Below are 12,985 nucleotides of genomic sequence, written 5' to 3'. Positions count from 1 at the left end.
CGTCTTACCCATAGGCGCTAGGGGAGCGGGGCACCCGGGCGCTGGGCTTTCAGGGGAACCAGGCCGAGAGTCTAGGGCCTGAGAGTTGAGTCCGGGGAAGAGCCCACCCATCGGTCGGAGTGCCATGGTGGGATCTTCTGCTGCGGGTGGCTCTGTGCCGCGAGTTCAGGGGTGACTGAACCAGCGAGACGCTGAGGCAGCCGGCCAGCTCCTCCCTCCTGCGCGCCTGGGACTGGGCAACCTAGGGGGTGCTGGGCAGATCTTTGCACCCCGCGCAGCATATGCTTAAGACAGCCCTGTGAGTTCATCAGGTAGACAGAGAGCAAAGGCTTGATTACCTAGTTCCAAGATGATGGGAAGAGGACAGCTTACTCTATTAACCCCTTCATGCATCAATTAGATGTAAGCATGTTGGTTATATGATGCTGGTTATCCCCCAGTTTTAATGATGATTGTTTTCAAATTGTGGGTTTTCTTATTTTATCATAAGCCATTCTGACAGCATTGCTGAAGGGCGACTTAAAAATATAGTAAATAAATAGCCTCTAGGAAACTCACAGTACGAGAGCAATGGCTACCCCTCTCTTAATTGGTCCTCAGCATCTCATACATACAGATATATCACCTCTGGATGTAATGTTTCAATTTAATTATTGGGACTGTTAGCCCTTAAAAGGCCTACCTTGCACGCCTGATGCCATTTCTCCCGATAACAGAAAACAGCAGCCATTTCTGCATGTCCCAAAGAAAGCTACTATTAAGAAAATGCATTACTGTACTTATGTTGAATCCGACACAGTGATGACATTGTAGCACGAGTGAGCAATATGGCAGGGTATTTATTCTACAATGTTTATTTAACAGACAATAACCATGTCTCCTTTTGCATTATACAATATGGGAATTGGGGACTGGCAATTTATTGTGTCAAACTACATCAGTGACCCAGCAGAGGCTTTGGGGTGTGTGTGCTTTGTTCCTTTAACAGAAAGCAGCATTTTAGAGACAAGAAATATTCATTAGGGGAAATTATGGCATTGTTAAAGGATTTGCTTTTAAGCTCACACGATCAGTCTGCTTAAAGTCAGCTTTCGCCTTATTTGAAGTTAATGGCTCAATATAAATCAGTGTCAGAGGAGGATATGGAGCCCAGTTCACTCTAAACTGACAGCTGAAGTAGCCTTTTACCTAAAAGTTATAACCAAGTATTATGCAGAGACACAAGGCACAAATTAGATTTAATTGATTACATGACAAATTGAAGCAACACCCCTGTACCAAATAACTTCAGCTCCTCTTTTCATTTATTTCCTTGTTTGTTCATACTTTATTATATTCCTGAAGGATTATTATATACAATTAGGTGAGAACAGAAAAATGAGTTGGACATTTAGAGTCACTGATTACATGCTGGGGAACACTCTTCCAGCAAAGAATCAGCAGACATTCTCACTTGTGAATTTCAGGCATCTCTTAAAGGACTCAGCTACATTAGTAAAAAACACACACAATGTTCTGAATGCATTATAAACACACAACACCAGATGGTGCCAGACAGCAAAAACATTTTCTATGTGATTGTCACATAGCATTTTTTTCTTTTATTATAATGATTTAATTTCTGACTTATTTATAGCGGGTTTTTCCTGCGTGTAGATCCACCCAAAGACAGGCTTTTCAGCCATTTAATTCCTGATTAACCAGTCACTTTAATGATTATCTGTATTTTTTTTTAAAAAAATTGAAATAGTGTTTTATATTTCATAGTGAACATTGTCTTTATATTTTATAATGTGGCACAGAAATACATTTATATATCAATAATTCCCTACAATAAAATGGGATCCTTAATTATGCCACAGTGTGTTCCAGTGTCAATTTTCTACCCTAGTAATTTGCTCATTCTCTTAGTGTTTTGTTTCAAGTAATAGATTCATCTTTCTTAAAACAAAGAGAAGTTTCTTAGTGAACTTGATCCAAATACATCTTACATGACAGGAATTTCATATAAAGTGCATGACTTCATGTGGGTTGTAACAGCCCCCTGAGACAGTTATCTCTGCTGCATTTCATATGTACATTTAAGGGCTAAAACTGAGAACAGTAACTGATGCTAGCTGAGGTCACTGCCGTCACTTGAATGAAGCTTGAATTCTACCTTTTATAAGAAAGATCTCTTCCCTCTCTCTTGCACACTTGTACACACTGGCAGAAAAAGATGCAGATGCACAAAGTAGAACCTCCTTCACCATCACATTGTTCCCATCTTTAAGATCTAGACATCAAAAAAATTGTCAACAATTTCAAAGTCATAGTATTGCAATCAAATCTACTTATTCATACGTAAACCAGGAGCAATTTCAATGAAATCACTGACTATGAACAAACGTATGGCATGATTTGTGGATCCATGCACTGAATCTTCTTCCTGATTTTTATGTCTGTGGCATGGTTAGGACTGCCATATGTCTGGATTTTTCCGGACATTACCCGGATTTCTGAAAGGCTTCACTTTGTCCTGGATCTTAGGCAAAAATCTGTTTGCACCCTTGTGAACTTGGCAAATCATGGGAGTTTTGCGGTATAATGTTCCCACTGCTTTCATAGATCATGCCGTGCTGCAAAATTTGGGGTGGCATTCCATAAGACGGTTCTTTCCCACCTGGGGGAACAGAAAAACACATGCACAGAAAGGCTGGCAACATGTCAAATGAGGTCTGCTGATGTGGCATGCTATGCCCACTGGTGTGAATAAAAGTGTGGCATGGCAGTATATTGATCAAAAAGATACAATGCAATAATGCAAGAGATAATGCAATTCAAAAAGAACATTAGGAACCCAAAAGGAAACACTAGCCTTATAACAAGGAAAACTAACCCAATAATCCGTATATCTGAATGCACCCTCAGCTGAATGCCACCAGGAATTTCTTTTCTTTTCTTTCTTTTAATAGGCTGAAGAATATAGTCTTGTTTAGGAGGCCAACTTAGTATTAGGGCACATGAAGTCCAGCCCAATAGTCCTTCCAAATGTTAGAGGCTCCAACCTCAGTCATGTTTTCCTAATGCCGTAGTGTTTCTCTTGAACCTATCAAGTTTATAGTTCATGTTCTCCTTTCCTGCATCAGTAAAGGAGTAAGCCTAACAGTACTGGTGGGGTCACACAATGGTTTTTGCAGGTTACCCACAAGCACTGTTTATTGCCTGATGTATTCCTAGTGAGACTTTGAATCTGACTCATCCGTCGTTCCTCATGCTGACTCAGGGTCTCTGTGGGATTGATGTTCTTAGCGCCTCAGGCACAGGTTGGACGTATTTGTGGGGTGGAATGGCTGGGGGAAGAAAATCTCCAGCCATGGATCAGTTTGTTATGTTCTAGCAGAAGCCGTTAAGTATGAAACAGACCACATCAATGGGATTCTTAGTGTAATGGGTAATGTCCATGGCCCTAATAAGGTTTCTTATATTCACTTATCATTATGTGGCCATTGGAGATTATGTTTTAATATTTTCAGATACCCAAACATGGCTTTAAATAACAAAACCCTGCTAGTAAAAATCCAAAACATGCACACTACTAATCTGTCTCTGCAATGACTCACCCTTGTAAATGTGGCTTTCTTTCGGATTTTAGAAGGCTGATGATTATTGCATTTTTTCCTGCCCAGAGTAAACCTACCTCATGCCCAAATAGGGATGGGAGAGAATTTTGATTTTTTTTGCATTTTAATGAGTAAATAGCTAATTCACACCTCTCAAACCAATATGGAAACTGAAACATGATAATCCTTCGAAATTCGCAGTTCTCCATATTTTGTGATGCAGTTGTCCAATCCATATGTACAAAAATGTGTATATTAGGGGAAAGTGTGAATAAAATGCACACATTAGTGAAAATAGCATACAAAATCTTAGGGGAAATTGCTTGTGGCAACCTGCATACAGCTGCACACTGCCTCCAATACTGAAGTCATGATGGCTTGTAGTCATTGATAGCCTTATCAAGTTAAGAGAGACCTCTCAGAAAAAGCTACAGTAGCTATCATTTATCTTTGTTTGTATTTCCATTAATTGTAACCACATGTATCACACAACCCTCAAAGAACAATTAAAATGATGCTCAAAGTGTTGTTCTGCTTAAAGATAAGGTGCAGGGCACATAAATTACTTAATTATCTGTGTAAACAGATGCCATTAATCAACACAAAGGCATTTATAGGTTGGAAACCGTGTAATTCTAGAAGAAATCCAGGAACTCTCATGTTTGGGATTACGTCATGACAATAATACCTTTGCCTTCTTCACTAAACGTAGTTAAATGTAATAGGAAGAGGAATTGTTTTCTAAAAAGAAAAATGCTGATTAGATTTTAAGAAGGAAAACAATAATTGTAGAGAAGAAAAATGATATTATCCTGCTCACTTGCACAATGAAGATGCCTCTCAGATGCAAAAATCTTACCTCGATCTTTCTCTGTAGATCAGCCTTCAAAGCATGTCCAATTTATAGAATTGTATTCTATAAATAGTCTGAGACTCCTGGACTGCAGTGGAGTTGCTAGAAGTTAAGCCAATTTAGATCTGCACAGAGATAGCCAAATGTGAGCTTCCTGATTGTTACTGTGGATACCTTTACCTGTAATGTAATGGAGGAATGAGAGTTACCTATGGTGAGGGTGCCCTGGGCTATATCCAGTGCTTTTCCCCCTCTAAAAATGTTTAGGTGTACTCTTATTTTTACTCAAGAAAAACCACCATTTTATAGTTCAAATCGGGGGAAATAAATACAGTAAATGGACAAAAGGACAAAGATTCACAACATGTTTAGGGGTATGGATCCCCCTGTGTCCCCCTAGAAAAAGCACTGGCTATATCTACCACTGGATATTATTCTCCAGTGATGTCAACATATATGGCAGTGCTATAGCTCTACAAAGCTGCTGCAGATGTTTTAGCGCTGCAAATGAATGCTCTGAAACACTTCTAGTAAAATCAATCAGCAAATAACTACTTTCACTCAAGTAATCATGATTACATTATAGAACAGCAGAAAAGAGTTAAACATACGCTATCTGGATTGGAGACAGTGTACCTTTCGTAGTGCAGCCTCGTTCTCATTGTGTCATGTCCCATGTGACCTCTGAGTGACCTCTGAGAACTGAGTGATGCAGAGGGACACATCTCACGTTTTTTGGACACGGGGGTGATAATGAGTTCCTTAAACTCGAGGGCTGCGTTGTGGAATCTAGAAGTCCCAAATTGTCTCCATATGGATCACCAACAGTGGTTCCCATCACTTTGCAAACCGCTATTGACTATGGAGAATTATGATTTCCCACTACAGCAGAAGTACAGTTGAAAACACCTGGAGAGCGGTGGTGGTGGTTCCTGCTGTGGTGGGTCTCCTTGCCACGTCCTCTTGTTCACACTTTCTCCCAGCCAGCTCTCCAAAGCCTCCTGCCAACTTCCACCTTCCGCAACAAACATGTGATTCCTAAAACTTTCCAAAAACTCCACTTCCTAAATCATCCACTTTTGTTCCTGAAATGAAGGCTTGAAATAGCAAACACAATACAAACTATGAGGCTCCTCCACAATTCATTTCCATTTGGGCAACACCACTTTTCCAAGAAGATGCAGACATAAGTGAATATGAAAATACAAATAACGGCAATGTAGATAAAGGCAGTAATAGAAGCAACATTTCAGGTGGATCCTTCCAGTGTGGGCATTTAGCAATAGTGCTTTGATGTAAATTGAGCTCCAAGCTAATAACACTGCAAAAAGTCTTATATCGTGGGAGGCTTGAAAATCAGAGAGTATTATTAAAATGCTTTGAGTGGGAGCAAAGACCTTCTGAGACTCTGGCCTTCCTTATAGAAGCTATGTAAATGGATATCAGACTTCTTTTGATGAATGGAGGCTTAGCAATAAAACTTCTATCAACAAAACTGGGCATATTTAGCCTGGAGAAGAGGAGGTTAAGGGGTGATATGATAGCCATGTTCAAATATATAAAAGTGAAAGGGACTTCGGTATTCAGACCAGGAATGTAAAAATCAGGCAGCAAAGTTTCTTAAAGAAAAAGTTTTTATTTGGATTTTTGTCAGACAAAAAGCAAATAGGGTGCATTCAGGAAAATGAAGAATGCCCACCCCCCCTTTGGGGCAGTCAACTTATATATCTTTCTGCAAAGCACAGTTCGGCCCCTTGGCATCCCTTTAGCCAATGATTGACAATTTCCTATGGTCATTGATGCATATTCATTAAAGCTCAACCAATGAATAAATTTGGTGTGTCCTTTCGGTTCCAAGTTGCCTATTCCACTAGGTGGCGCTACTGGCTTATAATCTACTTAACCTCTGTACTAGTTCCAGGAAGTGCCCCTGAACCCCCCGCTTCCAAGAAATGTCCTTGTGGTTTAGCAACTTCACACCTAAGCGTTATATCTGGAGCCTGGCGGTCAGCAAACATCCTGCTACTTGCCTTTGTCAGGGGTCGTTTCTCAGAAATGGCTTAACCTCAACTGGCAAACTTCCTGCAGGGGCAAGCTAGCTGCACCCACAAGCTTGCATGCTTGCTGCCTCTGCAAAAGGTGGCAAAGTGACAAACATGAGAAAGAGAAATAGTCTTTAGCTTTCTAAAATGACTTTGTGCTTTTAGCTTTTAGATGGCTCTATAATATGGCTTCAGAGATTCTTAGCCTGGCTCTCTATTGGTCATCCTGACCTTCACCCCTGCATTCCCCCCTTTCCATCACGAAAATGCTGACCGGTCACGGTTCTCCATTTTCGCTTGATGGACCTATAGGTGCAACATCATAGAGAGCCAGGATATAGGTACGTGTTGCTGCATTAACTGAGCGGCTTACCATTTGGCGTACAATCTGAATAAGGCAAGGCAAAAAGCATGATAAGAGTAATATGGTAACGAAGAGAAGTAAAATCACAAGCAAAATCTCTTTTAACCATGACCAACCTGGGAGCTAAGAACTAATTCAACTACATACACTGGGGAGACCTGCACCATCTAGACTAATTTTGTGGTACAAATCAGCCTGTAAAATTCAGACCTGTTCAGGCTCTTAGCTACAGCTGTTGTCATATTCAGGAAGGTGTTTTCCTTCCACCCTGTGGCCATTTGAGAGGTGAGAACCATCAGGAGGCAGGGTATGATCCACATCCTGATTCGAGGAATGTTCAGTGGCCCAGAACGAAGAACTGTACCACCAACACAGAAATACCACAAAAAGGGTAATACCACAAGCCAAAGGGATGGTGGCCCACGAAGGCCAGGTCATGTGGGCCTCTAACTCCTGGCCCTACTGAGGCGTGAACAGCGTCTACACACAAAACATTCCCACTCTGCACAGGGAAAAGTGGCCGCCTGGCACTGATACACTGTTAGGCCTCGGGAGCTATAGGGATGGCAATAGACTCTGTAAAGTTCAAAGGCTGGTCCTACTGGGTGGAGGTCACCTATGTGGTCTCTGACCAGGGCCTATGGAGGCTGAAGCCTGGGGTGGCAACCCTTATGCAGCCACAAGAATACCCTACCACATTCAAGGGCATTAGATGTGGAGTTACCAGGCCCAGTAGTCCAGGCAGTATTCTGAGATTTTTGGGAGGCTCGAGCCACCACGACAACCACAGGTGGGGCTGCAGGATTTACTGGCACTTGTTCAGCAATTTCAATGCACACCTGGTTCAGGCTCCCTCCCCTGCAATATTTGCATTAAGATAGGCTCCGTCCCATGCAACACCTGGATTAAGATTAGGACCTGGTCTACCAGATGGGGTTGGTACAGTGCTCTACCTCCCGATTGACAGTTGGTTACCCCCCCCCCACAACATCAAGAGCGGTCCAGAACTCGATAGATTTTGACCGTCTCTGCAACTTCCCGTAGGAGCAGTACCCATGGACAGTGGTGTGGAAGAGAAGCCACAGTGGGGTAGTGGGATGTTTCAATACGGCAACCTCATCAAAGCCCTGTTCCCAATAACCAATGAGCACGCCATTTCTTACCACTGGCAAGACGAACCAGTCATAGCAGAGGTCCGCAGGCCAATAGGGTTGGTATGGCTCAGTGGGGTCAGGACAATAGGACATAGAGCAAAAAGGGCAGTAGGACATAGAGCAAATCAATACAGAACATAATAGAGAAAAGGGGAAAGTCCTTGTGAAAGTCCTTGTGATGATCAGTCGCAGGATCACGTTGCCCGTGGCCCAACGCGTTTCCGGTAGCGTCAGACACAAGGTGATGATCAGACGCGTGTGATGCACCCAGGGAGTCACGTCGGCTACTCTCACCGCAGTTGGGATGGAGAGGAGGACGGTATACGGGCCTCGCCACTTAGGGATGAGGGGGTTGCGCTTCCACGCTGTCACCCAGCTGGAACTGGTGGACCGGCTCAGCGAGACTGCACGGTGTAGGCTCGAGGTAGTACCTGGAAAGGGAAGCAAACACACACGGGGACAGGAATTGCACTTGTTCCTGAGTGATGTGATCTCCCACCCGCCCCAAACTGGCGGGGATGTCTCGGCCGAAAGGGGTGGCCTGCCATACAAAAGTTCAAAGGGTGATAGTCTCAGTCTCTTGGTTGGAGCACTCCAAATCCGAAACAAGGCAATGGGCAGGACATCTATCCAGTGTAGTCCCGTCTCCTGGGTCAACTTGGCCAAGTAGGCCTTCAAGGTGCGATTCATACGCTCAGGTTTTCCCAAACTCTGGGGTCTGTAGGCTGCGTGTAGCCTTCAGTTTATCTGCAGCGCCTTGCACACTTCTTGCACAACTTTATCAATGAAGGCAGGGCCATTGTCACTGCCAATACTTCTGGGGAGGCCAAATCGGGGTATGAGTTCATACAAGAGTTTCTTGGTCACTTCACGAGGTATCTCTGTTCTAGTGGGGTATGCCTCTGTCCAGCCCGTCAGCGTGAAGACAAACACAAGCAGGTATTTGATACCCCTAGCTGGAGGCAATTCAGTGAAGTCCACAATCAGGCTTTCCATAGGGGTAAAGCCCACGTGTTGTACACCCGGTGGGGGGAGGTGGCCTTGTCTGGGGGTGTTCTTGGCGCACAGGACACACCTCTGGGATATAGCAGCAACTAGTTGAGAAAGGTTAGTGATATAGAAAAGTCTCCCAAGGTGTGCTCTGGCAGCTGGACCCCCTAGATGAGTGGACTCGTGGTAATTCTTCACAATCACGGTAGCCAGATGTTGGGGCACAAAAACACGGTTTTCTGGTAGACGGAACCATCCCTCCTGGAGTGTTGCTCCTTCCTGGCGTGCCCACTGTTGCTCCTCCGGTGTGTAGCGTGGTTCCACATCGTCTGGAGTGAGTTGTGGGATGAGGGCTGCGTTGAGTGCTGGTGGAGGTTTCAAAGCTGCTTCACGAGCTGCGTTGTCTGCCTTCCGGTTGCCCCTAGTGACCATGTCCCGGCCTCTCCCATGGGCTTTGCAGTGCATCACGGCAATCTCTTCGGGACCCCATACTGCTTCCAGTAACGTCTCAACTTCTGGACATGCAGGGCAATGCCTTTTGCTGTTGGACTTCGCCTCAAAACACAAACAACTCTTGGAGACTTTGGCTTTCTTAGAGCTCTTGGAACGGCTTGCCTGGCTTGCACCCCCACTTCTGGGTGCTCTGCTGCCTGAGGAACAACTTGTAACTGCCTTCCTCTTCCCAGGTCTCAGCCTCTCTCCAGCCCACAGTCCATCACACAGATTTATTGAAGCGTAGAAACAACTTCCCAAAACAGCCTCAGCCCCCTCTGGGCTTGGTACTTTTTCTGGGCATCCTCTAGCCCCCTCTGGGCTTTCTGGGCATCCCACAGCCCCTTCTGGGCTTCCAGCCCCCTCTGGTCTGGCTGCCACTGTGGCCTGACATGCTGTCTTCAGTGGCTGCCATGCTACCCAGGGCTTCCTCCCTTGGAGTATTTCCAACAGCCAAGAATCAACGCTGGCCCTTAAAATGACTAGGACCCTTTGGTCTCTCTAGAACATCAGGCACGTCTGCTTCACAAGCTTCCACTGCGCCTGCAGACTTCTCAATGGGTTGGGCAAAGCCTGTTTCAGCCTGTATACCCCTTATATTCCATAAGGGTGAGAACCAAATGGGGCACATTCACATGCATCTCCTGGCCAAACATGAACTTGCCTGCTTCTTCCACTAGTGTGACGGTGGCAATGACCTTTTGACAATTTCTAGATGGTCAGTATGTTCAGCAAGTTGTCTGGATAAATTAGCTAAATCTTCATCCCTTCTTTTTTTGCATTTTGTAAAGTGAGCTGGTTGTATGAATCTTTCACTGATTTCAGCTCATTCACAAAACTTTGTTCTTTGTTTTTCTTTTAATTTTAGTAACTTGTTCAATTTCTCCTTTACAGAGATATGTTCATCGACCTGGGATTTAAAATGGTCTGTTCCTCCTTACATTCTTTTTTTTTTTTTCAAATTCTTTTTATTTTATTCCATAAAGACAAAACACACACAAAAGATCACCAAAACACCAACATACAAAAAAAAAAAAAAACACAAAAATTCTCAATCACAACAAAAAAAGAAAAAGCGTGCAAAGTTCTTATTTCCATAGTTTTTTCATAACATATTTCTTTCTTTTGGGACTTCCTTCAGCCTGGCCGCGAATCATGCGGAGTAAATAAATAAAGTCACACGTTTCATCTTTTATATTGTCATTGTGTCCAATTTTGTTCTCTGTTTTCCTTATACAATAACCTTGGTCTATCACAATACATCTCTAAACCCCCTTAGCGTTATTTGTCCATCGCTGATATTTTCCAGATAATTTGCATATTTTCCCCAGTCCCTGATAAATACTTGGTCTTTTATATATCTGATCTTTCCCGTTAATTTATCCAGCTCTGCATATTCTGTTAGTTTACATCTCCACTCCTCTATTGTAGGAGTTTCTTCCTGTTTCCATCTTTGAGCTATTAAGATCCTTGCTGCCGTAGCCGCATAGTATACCATTCTGCAATCCTCCTTTCTTATCTCTCGTTGTAATATTCCTAATAGGAAAATTTCTGATTTTTTTATAAACGTGTACTTTAATATCTTTTTCAATTCTGTATATACCTTTTCCCAGAATTGTTTTACCTTTCCGCACTCCCACCACATATGGTAGAAAGTGCCCTCTACGTCTTTACATCTCCAACACTTGTTGTTCACCTTGTACATTTTTGAGAGTTTTACAGGTGTCAGATGCCACCTATAAAACATCTTCATAACATTTTCTTTTAACGCCGTACACGCTGTAAAATTCAATCCATCTTTCCATAATTTTTCCCAATCCTCATATTGTATACTGTGGCCTACGTCTTTTGCCCAACGAATCATCACTGATTTCACCTCCTCGTCTCCCAGATTCCAGTCTAACAGCATCCTGTATGCTTTGGATATGTTTTTCACCTTGTTGTTTATTATTTCCGTCTGGAATTTTGAGTCTTTATCTGCATACCCTCTTTCTTTAATGTCTCTACTAAGCATCTGGTTAATCTGTTGATGACTAAACCAATCATACACATATTCTCTAATCGTCTCGTAGGGTTTGATTCTCCATTTCCCCTCCACTTTAATTACTAGTTGGTTGTATGTTGCCCAATTTCCTCCCATATTGATAGTTTTTCTGTTTATTATTTCGAGTGGTGCAAGCCAGTGAGGTGTTTTCGGTTCCAATATATTTTTGTATCTTTCCCACACTTCTATTATCGGTCCTCTAAAGATATGATTGCTAAATCCCCTATGTACTTTCATTTTATTCTTCCACAGGTAGGCATGCCAGCCGAAGTGGTTATCGAAACCCTCTAGATCTAATAACTCCGTATTTTCTAGGTTGACCCAGTCTTTTAGCCAACTTAAGCATGTCGCCTCATAGTATAGCATAAGATCTGGCAGCGCAAACCCCCCCCCTTTCTTTTACATCTGTAAGTAGCTTAAATTGGATTCTGGGTTTTTTACCCTGCCATATGAACCTCGAGACTACCCTCTGCCATTCTTTTAAGGTCTTACTCCCTTTTATTATAGGTATAGACTGAAATAGAAACATCAGTCTTGGTAAAACGTTCATCTTTATCATGTTTATTCTTCCCCATAATGATAATTTTAGTCGTCCCCATTTCTCAAAGTCTTTCCTTATTTCCCTCCATACCGGCTCATAGTTATTTTTATAAAGGTCCATATTCTTAGATTTTATCCAAATGCCGAGATATTTGACTTTCTTTACCGTTCCTATCTGCCATTGCTGTTGAATTGTTTCTATTGTTTTGGGGTCCACATTCTTATATATCATTTTTGTTTTTGTCTTATTTAATTTAAATCCAGCCACCTTTCCAAATGATTCTATTTCTCTCATTATCTCTCCTGTTGATGTTAATGGATCTTCCGTCATCACCACTAAATCGTCGGCAAAGGCTTTGGTTTTGTATACGTTCTGACCTAAAGTCACGCCCTTTATATTTTCATTTTTCCTTATAGAATTTAGGAGGGTTTCTAACACTGTTATGAATAGTAACGGAGAGAGTGGGCATCCTTGCCTTGTACCCTTCTTTATCTTAATCTCTTCCGTTACTGTGCCATTTACAATCAGTTTGGCCTTCTGGTCCGTATATATTGCTTTCACCCCGTTATAAAAGTCGCTGCCTACATCCATATGCTCTAGATTTCTCAACATAAAATTCCATATCACATTATCAAACGCCTTTTCGGCGTCGATAAACATCATTGTAACTTGTTTATTAAACCTAATTGATAAGAATTCTAACATATCCACAATGTGTCTTATATTGTCTCTCATCTGCCGACCTGGCAGAAATCCCGCCTGGTCCTTATGAATAACATCTACCAAAACATCCTTTAACCTTCTTGCCAGGATTCCTGCGTATATCTTATAATCTACATTCAACAGTGAGATTGGTCTATAATTTCTGACTTGAGTTAGGTCCGAATCTTGTTTGGGTAGAAA

At 42.5% G+C, this 12,985-nt stretch overlaps 1 protein-coding gene across 1 annotated transcript in view; it reads left to right on the top strand.

Moving 5' to 3' along the window:
• Positions 1 to 12,985, top strand: part of LOC308595970 (cadherin-related family member 4-like) — a 59,290-nt gene that overhangs the window by 20,783 nt on the left and 25,522 nt on the right. The gene's annotated exons all lie outside the window — the stretch shown is intronic.

The sequence above is a fragment of the Podarcis bocagei genome (genome assembly GCF_964188305.1).
Source record: "Podarcis bocagei genome assembly, chromosome: 10".
Lineage (NCBI taxonomy): Eukaryota > Metazoa > Chordata > Lepidosauria > Squamata > Lacertidae > Podarcis > Podarcis bocagei.
Note: the sequence above shows the minus strand (reverse complement) of the source record. Positions and strands in the feature narration are given on the sequence as shown.